Raw genomic sequence first — 19,714 nt, forward strand, 5'->3', positions numbered from 1 at the left:
TTATATTTATACATAAACGTTAATTTTTAAATTAATTTATAACGAAATAATTCTATTTGTAATCAGCGCCATCTAACGATAATACCGGCAACTAAATGCTTGTAACCGTAAGAGTTTACACAAATGAAGTACCTACATAGTGAGATAAACTTGAGGAAACTTCGCGACATGATTAAACTTATTTGTCTTGCTTGCGAAATTCAATTTCACGAAACAAGATAAGTTATAATCAAGCTATTGAACACAGAATGAAACAATTTACTGCCAAAATGGTGTTCCTAAACAAACCATTTATTGATTTTCTTAACAGAAACTAATTTTGGAAATAAATAGAGTTTCTGTGTTCTCTTGAATCGGCGCTTATGATAAACTAATAATATATCTCATTGAAATAAACGGTTATCTACGGTAAGTGTAATATAGTTCTTGCTTACGTAAATATTTAAAATGAAAATATTACATAACACCTACTTTACAGTTAGATCGATCAAGATATATCAGATTGACTTATTATTCGTCCATCTGAATTTAAACTTGACGAGGGACAAAATTAAAATTTCTGATTCCTGTTACTTTAGTGTGTATGTGAGTATTAATGACTAAATTTTTATAAGAAAAAAGGATACAAAAAAAATTACTCAGTATTAGGAAAGTAAGATATTCAATAAAATAAAAGTATGTCAACTGAAACATAAATGACGTCACGCATCGCTTGAAAATGTACTCTTTATATTACGCGCAGTATTACGCGTTATCAATGATTTCTGAGGCGTTACGTCATAATTGTCCGCCATGACACCAACGCATTATTTCGCGCGTAATTCGAAATAGCTTCATAAAACAGCGTTACAAATTATTTTCTGAGATCATTTATACGTCTACATACACTGTGACAGATGTGGAAACGTCAAAAAAATTGAGTTTGATAGTTAGCCTCTATTTTGAGCAATGTGCACTAACATAAAGTAACATACACTACGCGAGTGTAAGACGTAGCTTGTCACGCACACTAAAGTAATAAAGCTGGCCTGTTTTCATCGTTTGTGTAGCAGCATGAGGTTCTATCTAGACGCATAAATTATTGAAAATTATTTTAATGTTGATAATATTTCTAAACATATACCTATTGGCATAGAAATATGTTTAGAAGTGTGGATACCAAATATTTTCCGAAAAAGTGTACCTCGGTATTCATTAAATACGTTAGTTTATTCATTATTTACGATACTGACAGTGTCATACTCCAGGACACAGCTCCAGGCACTGATTAGATATTAACAATGTTTTAGCATTTCAGATGCGAAACACCGTTCCGTATTTGAAATTCAATGAACTGTGAGTGACTTATAAGAACAAAATATAAAACACCTCCAAGACAATTAAATAAACTATGTTTTAGAAAAAACGACTTCAAACCTATCAATATGTAGCACATACAAATAATAGTATTTTATTAATATTAAAGGTTTGCATAAGATGTGTATTAAATTAAAGTTTTATTTAGTAATTTTAGACTTTTTAGAGTGAGTTCATAATGATATGAAATCAAACTGATTGAAAATCCCTTAAAAAAAACCGTACACAAAATAAATTACATCATCCACATAAACAAAAATGTACATAAAATGAGAACTACTGGGCCTAACTATGTAAAATTTCTATGTGACCAAATGGCATCTATTCCGCATCGAACTAAAGAAGAATTACGTAAATCGGATATTAAATATCAACGAAATTGGCACATGCTTAAAAAAATACCGATCGAATTGAGAACCTCCTTTTCGAAGTCGGTTAAAAATTTAAAACACCTCAAATACAGCGCGTAAAAAGAGTCAATATTAATAAATTAAATTATTACAACTGAGTCCTTGGAAATAAAATAATTCGTCAGCTTTATACCTTTGTAACACGGCAAGGTGAAGTAATTTGTTTATTTTAAAACAGTTACTAGTTTAGCCGATGTTAACGGGAATATTTGAACTAAATTTGAAATGTAATTAATGTTTCTAAACAATTTGTGAACTACACGTGTTACACGTGTAACAATTGTTGTGTTACACGTGTAACAATTGTTGTGTTACATTCAGGTGTTTGATTTCAGTTACATAGACTAGCCACTTGGTACTTGCCACTTTCGTTTAGATTTACTTACTTTAAAATCGCGATACAAAAGTAACTGTTGATCGTAGATGGGTGAAAATTTGAAGTTGTATGTATTTTTTAATGCTGACTCATAATCATACAAATTTAAAAAAAAAAGTATGGAACACCTTTAACATTTAGGGGTATGAATAATAGATGTTGTCCGATTCTCGGACCTACCCAATATGCACTCAAAATTTCATGAGAATCGGTCAAGCTGTTTCGGAGGAGTTCAATGTCAATCAACACCATGACACGAGAATTTTATCCGGACATGTACGGACTTTTTGACTCTAGTCCTAACTTTTCGGGATTTCATTTTTAATTATATTATTAAAGACTTATATTTCTTAATCTTTACGACAAACTAAATCTAAACGACTAATAACGGACTTTTATATCGAAATGTTTAATATCAGGACTTTCAAATTAATAAATGGTAGCCCTAAAAAGGGACTTAGCAATCGAAGACTACCTACACCGTTAATCGTAAAAACTTATCTAGGCGCCGTGAGCAGTTTTTTGTGGGTTTTGAATGAAAGTGAGCCGTCACGCTCGTTCATGCAAAGTGGGCTCGAATCGACTAAGGGAGCGCGATCATTCAGAGCAAAAATACAACAGTTTAATAAAAATAAGCGAAAAAAATAGCGGCAAACTGTTAATCTCTATTTTGAGCAACGCACGCACACTAAAACAAATTGACTGACGTATCGCGAGTGTAATACGTAGCTTTTCACGTACACTAAAGTAAAAAACTTGGCCAGTTGTCATGCGTTGCCTCGCAGCAAGAGGCTCTATTTAGACGTATATATTATCTAAGATTTTTTGCATTATAAGCTTTCATGAAGTCTGACATGTGGTGTTAAATACACACATCGTTTTGAGCGGCCATTTTGAATCCACCATCTTGTTTTTTTTTATCTGTCACAGCGGCAACACACGCTGTGGCAATATTGCAGCTGTTGCGGGTTATTAGATACAGCTAGCTGACAGACAGAAGAAGACTAAGAAGACAGGAGTCTTTAAAGGCATAAAAGGCATTTATTTTCTCAAAATTGATTCCTTTAGAATTCTTTTTGATGTCATTTCTAATAACTAATAGAAACTACTACCGCTTCGGAAACAAATGGCGCTCTGAGAGAGAAGAAGCGGCGCTAGAAACTCTCCCAGCATTCTTTTTTTGCGCTCTTTTCAATAAAAATATACAATATTGTACAGTCATTTCTATCGCTATAAAATAATCATAATCTAGTCCCAGGCTGTCCGATCATTTAGATATTCAGCAGTGGTGTTTATAAAACATTTAAATTTATTTATAGATAATGCCTGAACAGTGGCTGGGACTTTATTATAGAAGTGTATACATTTACCCTTAAAGCTATTATGTATCTTATGAAGCCTACTAGAATTATTTACAGGCAATCGAATAGCTTTCTAGAAGTTTCTCGTTGGTTAAAGTTTGGATACAGAACAAGAAGCAGGTTTCTTATTAGCACAGGCTCGCGTATCTGCAAAGCGTCCCAATTCGGACGCATTTTGACAACAAGTCGTTTTTTCAAATAAAGCAAATCAGCATTATTCTCAGTGGCCGTGTGCTGCGTTACTTTCTTCAGTTGCATTGTGAGTAATAAACTTATGTTGATTATAATTGCAATAATAAACCGATGAATTTGGAAGCGAATTCTGATTGGCGGCACCGCCATTTTGTGTCACTTTCTAAAGTGGCCATTTTGTGCGGATATTGCTCAATTCGATCACTAAGGCTATGGCCATATTACAGCGATGTATTACACGTGTTGGGTTACTAGCAATACTATGAAGTGAGTTACTGATGGCACTACTTAGATTACGCTGGCTTGTGGGAATCTTCCATCGTCGACTAAGACCTTAACGACCGGAATTTGCCATATGTAACTGGAATATAAATTTCTGCAATATCAAGAAGAAATTTAATTAATAAGTTTGTAATTAGTGACATTATTCGTAACTTTGTTAGAAATATTTCACAAATAAATTCATATGAGATTTATTCGAATAAAAATTTCCCTCACTTCTTTAATGGACGCCCTTAGATAATTTATAAGTGAGAGGCTCATTTGCACAGGAAGCCGGCTAGATTATGGGTACCAAAACGGCACCTATTTCTGTCTTGAAGCAGTAATGTGTAAACATTACTGTGTTTCGGTCTGAAGGGCGCCGTACCTAGTGAAATTACTGGGCAAATGAGACTTAACATCTTATGTCTCAAGGCCACGAGCGCAATTTATTGAAGTGCCGCTCAGAATTTTATGGGTTTTTCAAGAATCCTGAGCGGCACTGCATTGGAATGGTAAGGGTGTATCAATTACCATCAGCTGAACGTCCTGCTCGTCTCGTCCCTTATTTTCATAAACAAAAATACGTCTAGATAGATGTAGATAGTCTCTTGCTGTTAGACAACCGATAAAAAAGGCCAGGAATATTAGTTTAGTGTGCGTGACAAGCTCCGTCTTACACTCGCAATTTGTATGAAACTTTGTGTTACTGTGCGTGAATTGCTCAAAATAGAGGTTAGTTTTAAAGTTTTTATTCACAGCTGTCATAGTCTATCTAGACGTATAAATGATGGGTTATCCCAAAATCGCGAAACCCCAAGAACAATCATAAAATATATATTGATATATTTTTACATTTTGACTCGGCGTCACTTTATCACTGTCGTGTCAATGTCATAAATTTTGGAATGACTTGGCTTAGTGCCAGCGAGGACATGTGACGATAAATCCGATATGTATGGGAACTGCAATTGCGGTAGGGATGTGATGCTGTCGTTCTAATTCGATAAAACGTTTTTTAAATCCAAATTACCGTAGCAATGCGAGGCTTCTTTGCACAATCAAATCAAAATCAAATCAAAATCAAATCAAAATCAGTTTATTCACGTAGGTCACGGAAATGACACTTATGAATGTCAAAAAAAAAATTTTTCTTATTGAATCTACCACTACTTCGTAAAGGGTTGAGCTAATGAGCAGTAGCAAGAAACTCATTGCCACTCTTTTATATTTTTATATCTAGATTTAAAGATCATTTCAATTACAATATAATATGTAAAATGATGCAACAAACACACTCAAACGTCAAATAGTCGATGTCTTACACGAGTAAGTAAAAAAAGTAAATGTAAATGAATACAAAAGTTATTGAGTACAGAAGCTGCATCAACGGTTGGTCGGTTTCAAGTTTCCTCCAATTCCATAAAAAAAGTGCTCCGAAGCTAGTGAAATTATTATTATTACATTTTTAGAACCTACTCATTAAATTTATTATTCTATAGAAATTGAGGTGGGTAAGGCACTTGATGCGAGATACAAAAAGAAAATGGAGCCATGGAGAGTGACGGAATTGTATCTAAGGGATGGCAAGCGAAGCCGAGGCAAGCTGTTTACCAGGTGAGAGGATGAAATAAAGTTAACAGCGGGTCCTAACTGGAGAAGAGCCACGCGAGATAGGAAATAATGGAAAACTTAAGAGAAGGCCTCAATTTGAAGGTGAATTTGTTTTACTTATTATTATTTATAAATTTATTGGTCATTCTCCAATTCCAAAACAAAATATAGGTAAAAAGAGCGGGTCGGACTCGTACACCATCGTATTGCTAGTGTCTAACTATAGACGTTTAAAAAGATAGACAGACGAACGTACCCTAGCAATATGATTGCCGTTAGTAATCCTCCGGGTACAGAACCCTGAAAGCACTAGTGGAATGAGCCTTATATTATCAAATCCTTAGTAATATTATAAATATGAATGTTAGTTTGATTGTTACGCTTTAACGCCGGAGCTACTGAACCGATTCTAATGAATTTGGTTCAGCGATAGACTTCAGCATGGGAATCGATGGTCCCGCGGCATTTTTGAAAAACAGAAATTCACGTCGACGAGCTATAACTATGCCAATAGTAGGTTTAGTTTGCCATAGAAATCTTAATAGAAATAAGATTCATATGAATGAAGGGAACGAGAGCGAAAACGGGAACTGACACTGGGATAAGACATGAGATAATCTTCAAGTCCAAACTTGCTTATTATTTTAAAAACCCTTTATCTACGCGGGTGCAGTCGCGGGCATCAGCTAGTAATAAAATCAAAATCACTTCATTCATTTAGGTCAAGGAAACTCTAATGAAAGTATTTTTTATTATTTTACCATACACTACCATTTCGTAAATGGTTGAGATTGAATGAGTAAAAGTAGCAAGAAACTCATTGGCATTATTTAAAAACATATTTTTTTTTTTTATGGAATAGGAGGACAAACGAGCGTACGGGTCACCTGTTGTTAAGTGATCACCGCTGCCCATACTCTCTTGCAACACCAGAGGAATCACAGGAGCGTTGCCGGCCTTTAATTTATTATGTATGTAAAGTGACGAAGATACACAAACGTCAAATACTCAATGAATTACACGGGGAAGTCAAAAAAGTAAATGAAAATTCATAAACAAAAACAAGAATTATTGAGTACAGTATATGCATTAATCCACACAATATTATGTAAACAATTCAAGCTAAAAGATCACCACATAAACAGACTGATCGATAGAAATACAAATTACTGAAATTATTTCGATCGAACTGTGTGTCTCTGTAGTTGTATTACGGATGCACTAAAACGTTTGAAAATAGTTAACTTACTGGAACTCCAAAACAACTGGTTACATACCTGGAACAAGAAATAAGAAATCAAAATAAGGATCATTTTAAAAATTATGACAAAAACCAAACACCTAAACTACTAACTTAACTCAAAGCACGACTTGCTATAACTGAACTAAGCTATTACGGCCTTACAAATAAACTTGGTATTAAGTTACAGCTGAGATAAACCAAGAATATGCAAAATGATAACTATATCGATGACAACACTGTCAACACAATGACAATTTTAAAGTTTTCCGAATGACAAGCAGTTTTGCAAATAAACGCGGGAAAGGTTATACGTCCAAATAAAGTAATAATAAGCAAAATATATATTTGTAAACAATTGCATTTTCTTGCATAAAACGCAGTAATAAATATAGCACAATATTTTAATTACATAATGCTAATTACATAAATACTACCCACTATTTTGAACTAAAAATTTTATACCACTAAACTGTACAAGTGACTATCTTATAGTATTTTCTTTGATTAACGCGAGTGTTACACATTTAAATAAAACACTTTTAAAGGATTAAACCGACGTTTCAAGACCTTTCCAGATCTCGATCTCGGTTAACTAAAATAAAAATGTAACTTTTACGCAAACATCAAATGTAAAACCGTTAAAATTACACGCGTTTTAACCCTTTAAAAGTGTTTTATTTAAATGACTAGCTTATATCAAATATGTAGCCACATTAAGTTGCGCATAGCCAAATGTATAACAGATGACACTTCCCTTCTTTAGTGCTAAACACTAGAACATGAGTAATTAGGTTACAATTTTGCCCGCTTTTAAGAAGCTTAGTCTCTGTACCGTTTATTTACTCATGTGACACTAGCACTTACAGTAATATATGCTTATCAACATGACGTAAAATTTTTCGAAAACAAAGGTAATCATAAAAATCGGCACACTGTGAATGCAATTTGTTTTTTTTTTGTCCGTTAAAACTTTCGTAGACATACAATGGGGTACCAACCGAACTTACAAACGAAAGATGCATCTACCCTCAGTTACCGTTATGTAGTAAAATCTCACGAATTGAACAATGGAGTCTATTACATTTATTCGTCAACCGTCCAACTATTGTCCTATTAATAGGGGTTGACTAGTTTTCGTTGGTAGGTAAAATGGTTGTCACGGGAATACAGTGTTTATTTAGGTTCACACGATTTGCATACACTATTAATATTAGAGGAGGTCGTTAAGTCCTTAATGAATTAGAATTTATTATGATTAAAGTACATGTTGTACTTTAACTTTTCAGTTACATATTCCATGGTTTTAGTGACGGCTCTTAGAGTCCAATGGTTTGTAAGGTAGGTAGGTGGAAACATGTATTTATGAGTAAGGTTACTCCCAAGTTTAAAATTACTTCTACCTGTCATGTAATTGTGTGGTGACAAAGGTAAGATAAAGATAAACTGTGTTTCTTATAATCGAGAAGTTAAGTTATTCCAAGTTTAAAATTTTTCGTCTTTATCTTTGTGACTACAGAATTACATGACAGGGAGATGTAATTTTAAACTTGGAGTAACTTTACACTGCGTTTAAAAGTAAGACAGATAAAGTTGAAATCTTGGAATAACTTTTCTTCGCGTTTATTAATAGCATTCTTACGGCCTTACAAACAAAATTGGCATATAGTCATAACTAATCATAAACCAAGAAAATGCAAAATGTTTACAAAAAGACATTTTGCTTACGATTGGTTAATTCGGACGTATAACGTTTCCCGCGTTTATTTGCAAGGCTGTCAATCGGAAAACTTCAGAATTATCATTGTATTGACATTGTTGTCAACGATATTGTAAAAATTTTGCATATTCTTTGTTTATGCTTAGTTATAACTTTGTATAAGTTTATTTGGAAGGCCATTAGTGTGTAACATAATCAATTCTTAAAAAAGGGCTATATATCTTGAAAATTCTGTTACCAATAGAAAGCCACATTATTTGTGAGTGTCATATGATAATCCGAAAAATGAAAAGACTGTTTCGTGGTGGTCGGATTTGCAGAAAAAAACGTAGGCAGCATTGGTGGTGATGGCATCGGTTGCAGTTAAGGAATCACTTGCGTTTATAGCGGCGGCCGGAAGGTAACTGTACTTCAGTAGTAGTAGCTACGGTCAGGCGCGAATTAAGTCGATATAATATCTATAATAGTGCACTTGCGGGGGGAAAAAGAGGGAAAATTAGTATGGATAATGAATATTCCTTAATTGACGGGAACAATTGGAACACAAACTAATATTGTTATACTGGTAAATACGAATGAATTCGCGGCTAACAGCTACCTTTATATAAACAAAATAATATTCGAAAGTAAGGTTCCTATCCCTTAGGGTATGAAATGACCTAAAACTGGCGTAACTTTACAGGCACTACGCTTCGCTTCAACCTAAAACATGTATGCCAACTTATAACGAGGTTTCAATCAACAAGGTTTATTATAAAGTTTTTTGCTGCCGGGTCATGTTTCGTATTTTAAATTAAATGTTTCAAAACAAATTAAGTTAATATATAATATGTAACGTGGAAATAATGGAATTTTATACTGCGTACTTAATATACTATAATATATTATCTTACGGCCGTTCCCAATATACAATCTACAGTTAGAGATAAATTACTATCTTCTACTGTCAGTATTTATATACCCGATCAGTCATCTTATCGCCTTATATTGGGACGCGTGAATTGCAATTTCCATACAAAATTCTATTGCTGGTAAGCTATACGTCGTCCCATTGACAGACAGCGTGTACGGATAAGGTGAGTTACCGTCGATAAGTTTATTGGGACAGAAAAGTCAACGATAGTTACGATTTTTATCTCAAGTAGGATATAGACTGAATATTGGGAACGGCCGTTAGTATGACGGGCTAGTTTTTTGACATTTATTTCTTTTATGGGAACACAGCATAAAAATCTAAATAAAAATGTACTAAGAGTGACATTGACATGGCTGATTTAAAAATGTCACCTTATAGATCATCAGCGAGTAATTGTGAGTGGTGATTGAAATATTTTGTGTACCCAGTGAAACTGTAAAAGGAGACATCCTTATTTCCAAACAATTTTTAACTTTTAAAGTGATCACTTCACTTCTGGGATTTATTATATTTTTTTTAGTATGTCTAATGTAGTTGGTAATCAAGCTGAGAGTTGAACTAAACATACCAAAATTTTCGGATTATGCGGCAAGAGGGCGGTTGGCTTAGTTTTGTATCATCCTATGTCCGGTTCTAGTCTCACTATGTCCATTTTGTGTTCAAAGATGTATAATTATGTATTTGTTCCTAGATTAATAAATAATAAATAAATGTTAGACTTGTGGTGTTTCCAAACAACTCTCTTCTAAGTGTTGTACTGTGAGGAATAAACATAATATACATAATGAATTATGCCGAAACGAGTTTGATAACTTTGACTCATTTGACCTCCTATTCCATTAAAAAAATTACAAATGTGTCTTCAGCGGTGGGTGAAATTAGTGCGCGATTAAAATATGTTGAATTGCTCGTGAATTGCACGGCTATAGTAATATAAGATAAAACATTAATTATGTTATACGGCGATCGAACGCTGCGTCGCAAATGAATGCCTCTACATAGAGGATTCCAGCTAAATGGATGTAGGCAGTCATTTAGGGGACTGGTGTGGTGCAAGGTATAGACGAAAGCGTGGCAGTAATTAATATTTATTTATTTTTTATTAGAAAAGTTCTTAAGGCGTGTTGAGTACATCATTTTGTGGTTATTGAATAAGTCTGAGCTGTTTCGCTCGCCAATGTATGCCACGATTGCGTAAAGTTGGCTTGAGTTAGCAAAGGGAACGCGAGCGGACCAAATATTACTATTTACTAGTAAAAAGAATATTTGTATTTGGTATGATGATGAAATTTTCATATCTATCTTGTAATCATATATTACGTAAAAAAAAAGGAAATGTTTGTATTTTATGTATATATTTCATTTGGTTTATTATGAATTAGCTGAAAATTATTCGACCGATTTAATAGTACAATAGTACCTACTCGACAGCGATATAAGTAGGTTATTATCAGTAAGTAAGATTGCTTGGGGTATCCCGAGATACAACATAATTATATATAATCCAACGTTTATCTTCTCTCTAAAAATAGTATAGGTATAATATAATCCGAAATGTACAATATCTCCTAAATGATTTAAATAACCAATAAGTTATCACAATACTCCACAGCTTATGAATTGCACCGAAAACATGGCTGCCTCTTACGCGGGAAATGAACGTAATTAATTTGATTAATCGCGAAACGTCTTTGAAGCATTCCGCTGATGAGAACCAAAGGGCGATGCCATTTTTCCGATCTAACACCCAAATTTTAGACGAATTTTAGAAGTAGCATGAATATTAATCAATATTCCTGTCGCGATTACACAGTCGGGGCAAAAACCAGTGCGAAAAAAGCACTATACTATAACAATAATCAAAAACATAAGCAATCGTGACAAAATAAATGAATGGACAGGAATTATTCTGTTGTATAGGAAGCTTCTGTTAATCATCAGCCGGAAGACGTCCACTGCTGGACAAAGGCCTCCCCCAAAGATTTCCACGACGATGGGTCCTGCGCTGCCCTCATCCAACGTATTCCGGGAGATCTTGACCAGATCGTCGGTCCATCTTGTTGGGGGCCTACTTCATTACTACTAAGCTTCTTTTTAATGCCTATTTGATAAGACCGACTTAAGCACTGATTGAGGAACTGATATAAAACACGGATAAGTAAAAATATTTATTTATTAACAAAAATCCGCCAACAAGGTATATACAGTATGATACAACAGCAATTACTTTCAAATAGTAAGTGATGCCTCAGTTATATGCGAAAACGACATGCTATTCAACTAAATTAAGCAACAAAATAAAATAAGAACTATAATATATATCTATGAATACAATCTAAATATAAATGAACACAAAATTAGATCGAGTTGATCCCACATTTAAAAGTTTTTATAATATTTTTTAATTAATTGCCTAAAATGCGATCAAATATGTCAACTCGATCGTTTTGTCTGTTATATATTCCCTGGTTCCTATTCGTGGGTGAGTAATTACCTAAATTAGATCCGTCATAGTTACAGAGAAAAGGATTATACTTCTTACCAGGGGCGTGCATATCATATAGGCAATTAGGCAGTGCCTACCTCGTTATGAACCTAAATAAATATAGTTTTAAAGTTAATTTAGTTTAATTTGGTTCCGTTATTTTATAAGCTTACTTCTATTGAACCACTCATAATTTTTCCAAAATACCTTCGGCAAGCAATCTCCAGGCTCAACTACAACTAGTTAGATCTACAGTGCCTAACTTGCTAGGAAAATGGCGTGCATTCCTGCTTGTTACACACTCTCGATTGAGCTTTTGGTAGAGCGAGGTTTAGCTTCGAAAATCAATAATATTCATTTAGAGCAAAAGAGAAGGAGAAATACAGTCTAGATCATTTGTACGAAAAACGTAACCGCTTTAAGAGTTATAGTCGATTTTTAAATCAATAACAAATATAATTATTGGAAATATTTCCGGCGTATAGTTTTCCGTTACCTTGAAATCTCGTGCTAAAATCAATTCCATGTTCGCAATAAGTAAAACTATGTAAATACAGGTGAATTTCGTGCACATAATCTCAAGCATCGAATCAATCTCGGTTTAGATCTATACTAATTATAAAATATAAAGATTTGTACTTTGTACGTGGGTAGGTTTTGGAGTACTGGAGGGATTCCGAAGTCTTTCGCAAGTTTTTTTTTATGACAGGGACGAGACGAGCAGGACCTTCAATTGATGGTAATTGGTACGGCCTGCCCATTATAATGCAGTAACACACAATAATGGTTGCACATTACTGCTTCACGGCAGAAATAGGCGCCGTTGTGGTACCCATAATCTTACTGTCAAAATGTGTCCCAATTAGTTTGCTTTGGAATTACGGGCTAATAACATAACTGTTGCTTTTTAATATACTTAATATGACCATAATAACTGTTACAATTAAAAATAAACAAAATATTACATTTGAATCTGGAATCTGTCATCTTTATATGATTGTTCATTGAGTTTCCTCATTTTGCCGCCAATACATTGTGCAATATTTTGCGATATTAAAATGGAGTGGGGTGATAAGGAGAACCGAACCGCTGTGATTGCAATACACAAAGTAGGTATGGGGCCAAATGCAATTTATAAAACTCTCCATACGCTTAGTATTAGTAAAATGTTTGTGTACCGGGCTATTAATAGGTACAATCTGTACGATTGGCAGTGAAGAATTTTCCCGTGGAAAAAGTGCGTGCTTCTATTGATAACTGGCCTCAACGTTTAAAGGACTGTATTGCAGCCAATGGAGACGAATAAGTTTTATATATTTTAAATTATTTTATATATGTATGAATTAAAAACACACTGTAAAAGTAAGAAAGTTTAGAACTGAAACTTCTTTAACGACGCACGAGAGAAATTTTATAGCAACGTAACGACTTTCGGTTAAGCGCCATTTTGTTTTTGTTGTCAAAATGACAGTTTTGACATCTGTCAGGTGAAGTTGGCAGATACAATACCAAGGTTTCTCGTATCTTTTCATTTCGTCAATTACGAAAAATGATTTATATCAATTATTTATTTATTTGTTTGTTTCAGTATTTATGGCAAGACTAGGTATAATATCGTTGGAAATAAGGCAAGACGTGCATGATAGCGCGGCAAAAGTATCGAAGTGGTTGTTTATCGCTTGCGTTTGCCCACTCTTTGCAATTGGCTCGCCGGTTCTCCAGTTACCGACTGGGCAATGAAAGGCGTTATGTAACAACTGGTTTGAAACGTTAGGTACACATTGAACTTTATACAACACGCCTTCTAGGTCACCCACCATTGTTTCTGGCCGACTTAGACTTACGTAACCAAATTGTTTGGGCTTAGCGATTTACTTTTGTTCTTGTGAAATTTATAACAAATTCGCTGTTAAATATTCAATTGTAGAATACGCTGTTTTGCTGTCATAAATAAATAAATAGGACCGTTGTAAGCTGATTTAGGACCTTTATTACACATGGCATCTAAAAGTAATTTGTATTAATAGTATTTTGTCTCTTTTCTGCTCAGTTATGAAGGTCAAATTTATATTCAAAATAGATTATAATATCACTTATTGATAGTTAAAACACTACCATCCAAGAACGGGTGCAATAACTCAGCGGGTTTCTTTTTTTTTCATTTTAAATATGGTTACAATGTAATATTGTACAATACTACTTATTATTTAATAGCCTCAGGGCGGTCGCTCCATTCCCAATTTGTGGTATCATTAAGAAAGAAGTCATCTATGTTATGGTTACCTTTACCACACAAACATTTTTAACAATTCTTTTGAATTTCGTTATACATTTGTTTTGAACATTTTCTGGGATCTTGTTGTAAAAGCATATACATCGCCGCACAGAAGACTTACCAACTCGATCTAGCCGAGTAGTTTTTTAGTATAGTTTTCAGACTTTCCCCTATACTAGTATAAGATGGTGTTACTTGCCCAATTTCATAGTTCTAGGTCGACGGAAAGTGCCCTATATAATTAGATCTCCTTGGGAGTGTCTAAGACTAGTGAAATTAATGGCCTAATGACACCTACAGCCCAGTGGTTAGTCTGCATACTAAGCAAGAGAGATTTGAATCTCGGTAGGTGCAAACATTTATATGATGAATAAAGATATTTGCGTCAGAGTCATGGGTGTTTATTAGTATTTATGAATGTTTAAGTAAGTTATATCGTATTAAATATATCGTTGTCTTGTGCCCATAGTCTAAGCTATGCGTTGTTTGGGGCAAGATAAAGTGTAAAAGTCTATCAATATATTATATTAAAAGGCACAAAAAGGCATTTATTTTCTCAAAATTGATTCCTTTAGAATTGTTTTTGATGTCATTCCTAATATACTAGATACTTATACCGCTTCGGAAACAAATAGCGCTCTGAGATAGAAGAAGCGGCGCAAGAAACAGATATTTTTTATTTTTTGAGCTGTTTTTAATATTTATATCTATAAAATATTATTAACGAGACCTAATATTTTGTGTTTCAAAGTGACTAGCGCAATTGCGATACCGCTAAGAGTTTTGGGATCAGTATAGCCGAGTAGTTAGCGATCCTAACTACTAAGCTAGAGGTCCCAGGTTCGAATCCCGGTAGGTGCAAGCATTTATATGATAAATATTGATGTTTGTTTCCGAGTCATGATGGTTGACATGTATTTATGTATGTTTATGCGTATGTATATATGTATGTTTAAGTAAGTATATTGTATTAAATATATCGTTGTCTTGTAACCCATAACACAGGCTATATGCTTAATTTGGTGCAAGATAATTTGTGTAAAGGTGTGTCAATATTATTATTATCAGTCATGCACTGCATAAAATTTCAAAACGAACCATCTTGAACAGATTAGGTAATAACGGGAAACTAGCCTGCAAGTTGTCATCCTTGATTCACCGGCTTCGACACAAACAATACCGATACTTCCTCGAAACACTTTGTTATGAAAACAATTGACTCGCAGATAACGCACTAAACGAAATATTTGGACGTGATTTCTATGTTCGAAACAGGTATGTACAGGAACAATTCCTAAGAACATGTGGATTATCAATGCATCTTCTTTAAGTTACAGATATGCAACTCTGAGAATAGATTAAGTAATACACTGAACTAACGATAGCTTGAATTTTATAGTTTTAAAATTTTTGGAATGTTTAAGATGTTTGTAGAAATGAAGTTGATTTGCTATGCAAATTTATAGAGCGAATATTTTATATGCATGGAAGTAGTATTGGTAGGGTCAAGATGTAAATTTTACAATCGGCTCTGAATGTTTTTATTATGACAATAAGGGACGAGACCAGCAGGACGTTCAGCTGATGGTAATTCATACGCCCTGCCCATTACAATGCAGTGCAACTCAAAATTCTTGAAAAACCCAAAAATTCTGAGCGGCACCACAATTATTGCGTTCGTCTCCTAGAGACATAAGATGTTAAGTCTCATTTGCCTAGTAGTTTCACTAGCTACGGCGCCCTTCAGAACGAAATACAGTAATGCTTACACATTACGGTTTCACGGCAGAAATAGGCGCCGTTGTGGTACCCATAATCTAGCCGGCATCCTGTGCCTCAAAGGAGCCTCCCACTGACCCGAAAAGGGACGAGGACTGATATAAAAATAATTATTCTGTTATAAACATAAATTTAATAATTATCCTAGAGATTCTGGTAAGTATACAACCCATTAAAGTGATGTAAATATTATTTAAATTATCGTCACCCTATGTGTGATACGTGTAAATTTACAAGAATAATGCCCTGATGTTTGTTTCCAGTGAACTCCTAAACTAATGAACGTATTTTAATGGGGATTACTTCATAGAGTGCAGTCTAGTCCAACTTGAGAGATAGGATGGTTTTTATTTCGATTTGGGACCCATAATTATTTAATTATTACCAATATATGTTTTGTGTGGACATATTTTCATTGAGAGAATTTATTGACTCACGGTTTGACAGTTCTGCTGTAAAATAATTTCAATATATCAACAGGGAGCATATTTTACGAAATAATTCTTGATGTTATGAAGTATTTATTAACAAATTCAATTAACACAGTATTTTATTTATTATGTGCGGAACAACGTCTGTCGGGTCAGCTGGTATAATAGAAAGAAGAACGGTCCAAGAATAGCCCTTGGGATACCCCTTTATTCAGTGGAGTCTTGCCTATGTATATTCGACCAATCGACCCCGTCAATAATTATTATTGTACAATCCAAAAGATATCTTTTAATATAACTTTTACTGTGACATAAACATAACCAGCGGTAATACAATGCGAAAGTGCGTTTGTAGTCTCCTTCAAGGCTATGATCCAATTTCTATAAATTGCACTTAACAATCAAAATATCGAATTGAGGCCATGATAAGTACTTGGTGGCAAGTTGAAGGTCAACTTTCGCATGTATCTGAATGTTAAGGTCACCGCCACCCATATATTATAACAATTGGTCTGGCTGTGGTCACATTTGAACATTTGTTGACCATTATTGGTTTTGTTTTAAATTAAATATCATTAGGTTTTTACAATAAAGAGTACTTATATACTTCTCTTATCGTTTCATTAATTATTTTTATGATTATTATAATATATTTTCAGACAAAAACTAATATTAGCAATATTTTCACTGTGCCATTAAATATACAAGTTTCATTCATAATATTATTTAAAAAAGATGTATGCTTAAGATGACACGATAGAAGTGAAAACCTCGCAAGTGCGAGGTTAATGATACAAAATTCAAACAGGTAATAACATTTCCAATATATTCCAAATTTTAATTTAGTAGACTTGAGTCGACCTTAGCCGCAAGAACGTTACATTCGAGCATAACAGCTCATTCATAATCCACATTAAAGTGTTTGTAAGTATTTGACTTTGTACTCTTATATCACAGCCCTTTTTCAGTGTAAGGTTAAAAGGGAGATCCAAGAGTTCTTCCATCTACCACCACATCCGCTCTTAAATCTGTAAATACGTAAAGCTGCCACCGAATATAATGATTTGTGCTTATAATAAGTAAATAATTATGTTGCAATGAGAGCATTTAATAAGAACAATGAGAAACAACTACAAATAAACATCAAAACGGAATGACTCAGAACTCGTCTGTGAACTAAAGAAAAAGGTAAACAAAGTGAGTCAACATGAAACTAATATTCGTAGTCCGCGGAACTCAAAGAGTAGCCAAAGGGATCTTAATTACTAATACTGAAATCTGTAGATCGTACTTAGACTTTGCTCAGACTTAACTTACGTAAAACTTAGATCGCTATCTCAGTCTCTATTTATCATAAGCCGAAATAGCTAGAGGATTGAAATTTTGACAGAGTGTGAATTAGTATTGTCGCCATGTCAAATCAAAAATAAACAAGATGGCGGGTTTCAAAATGGCTGCCATGGACAATAAAAATACGTCTTTATCAAAAATATTTTAAAGTACTAGTTACATTAATCCTCTGTCTCGTTTGGCTCTCATTTGTCTGGTTTTTTCCATACATGTCATAATATTTTCTCGAGTAAACTATACTCGTTTGTCTTTGGGCGAGGAGGGTTGAATTGAATTCCATTTGGAGTTGATAGTCATCAAGTGCATTCGCCTAGAAGGTTTGTTTTTATATTAGAAGTGGCAACCACGCAAGAGACTCGCCTGGTAGACAGTAAACATGAGCAACCCATGGACGTCTGCAATACCAGAGTCAAGAGATACATTATTTAAATAGATGTATGTTACGTCTTAAGTAACGTTTTACGAATAGTATGTGACTACGTACCTAGCAACAGCTGTGAATATTATTTGTCCTTCATTTAAGTTTGTAGGCAGAAGGTAGGAAGTGTTAAAAATAAATTAAGACGAGACAATGCTCACAAAAATAAGAATGAATTAATTTGTGAGGATTGTAGGTTGGGGCGTTACATTGTAAATATAACCTCTTCAGTAGTCGAAGTTCAACAAAAAAAAAAAATGCAACTTGTCAAAATAACAGTTCAAATAAAAATAAATCTGCAAAAGAAGATCTAAACAATGAAAATCAAACAAAGACTAAAACCGATAAAAGAAAAGAAACATTCACACAATGATTTATTAAACAAATAATAAAATGTCAATTAGCGTAATAAAAAACGTTACAGTGTCCATTGAAAGGAATGCTGCCAAATTTATCACAAAAGAAAGAGAACTAATAAAAATCCTTAGTCGCTAACAAAAGTATAGCATTCAATATCACGGGAATTCTTTGGAAGCCTCCATTGAAGGTTCAAGTAACGTAAATAGGCTAGGGTTGCGCAACCCACTCTTTGTGTCTTTGACTTTATTATATATTATATTATATCATATACTATAATATAATACATGTTTTATAGTGTATGAGACTACGTGTTGAATTTCTACCGTTAATATAGTTTGTGTTTTTCTTCAACGATCTGAAAGAATACCTTACTAACAGCTTTCTTTATCCCAGACTCTATAGAGCGTACTTATACTTTGCTTAGAATTTATTTACGTTATACTTAGCTAAGTGTTAGCTTAGCATAATCTTTGATTTCGTTTTTAGAGTCGTTTGACAACTGAAATTATACTGGGCTTCTTTTTTTATGGAATAGGAGGACAAACGAGCGTACGGGTCACCTGGTGTTAAGTGATCACCGCCGCCCACATTCTCTTGCAACACCAGAGGTATCACAAGAGCGTTGCCGGCCTTTAAGGAAGGTGTACGCGCTTTTTTTTAAGGTACCCATGTCGTATCGTCCCGGAAACACCGCACAGGGAAGCTCATTCCACAGCTTTAAGGCAGCCCAATTTAAAAGTCAAGTTCGCGTATTATCACACTCAGCTAAGTTTTACGTAAGTAAAGTCTAAGTAGGTAGGTAGGTCTGTAGGTACGCTCTACAGATCTCAGCCTAAAACTGGGCAAGATTCGTGAGGTCGATAGGATATGACCGAAGAAGATCTGGAGGCCTCCATCAAAAAAGTATTTATTGATTCAGGAATTCTGCCCCGGAGCTGGCTATTCTTTAAATACATTTGATAAGTAAAAAAAACAAACAATGAAATACAGATATAATACAAGGCTTTAACAAAATATGTTTTTCCAGCATCGTTTTATTCATCAACATTTTGTCCTACGAAGTATCTGAAAAATTTGTCACAAGTTTATTTTTCCACATGAAATGTTCCCTATACCTGACAAAGTTTTTGGAATAAACACAAAAACCTGATGAGTAGCCAACTCATTATT

General features: G+C 34.1%; 1 protein-coding gene across 8 annotated transcripts in view; it reads right to left on the reverse strand.

Annotated features, from left to right (window-relative positions):
• LOC126970799 (brain tumor protein) overlaps positions 1-19,714 on the reverse strand; it is a 578,011-nt gene that overhangs the window by 71,608 nt on the left and 486,689 nt on the right. For 5 of the 8 annotated variants that reach the window (XM_050816916.1, XM_050816914.1, XM_050816911.1 and 2 more), the window contains one exon: positions 6,820-6,847. The exons of the other annotated variants lie outside the window; for them this stretch is intronic. The gene's annotated coding sequence lies outside the window, so the exon portion shown is untranslated. The remainder of the gene's footprint in view (positions 1-6,819; positions 6,848-19,714) is intronic. 8 annotated transcript variants of the gene reach the window in all.

Source organism: Leptidea sinapis, chromosome 22 (genome assembly GCF_905404315.1).
Source record: "Leptidea sinapis chromosome 22, ilLepSina1.1, whole genome shotgun sequence".
Taxonomy (NCBI): Eukaryota; Metazoa; Arthropoda; class Insecta; order Lepidoptera; family Pieridae; genus Leptidea; species Leptidea sinapis.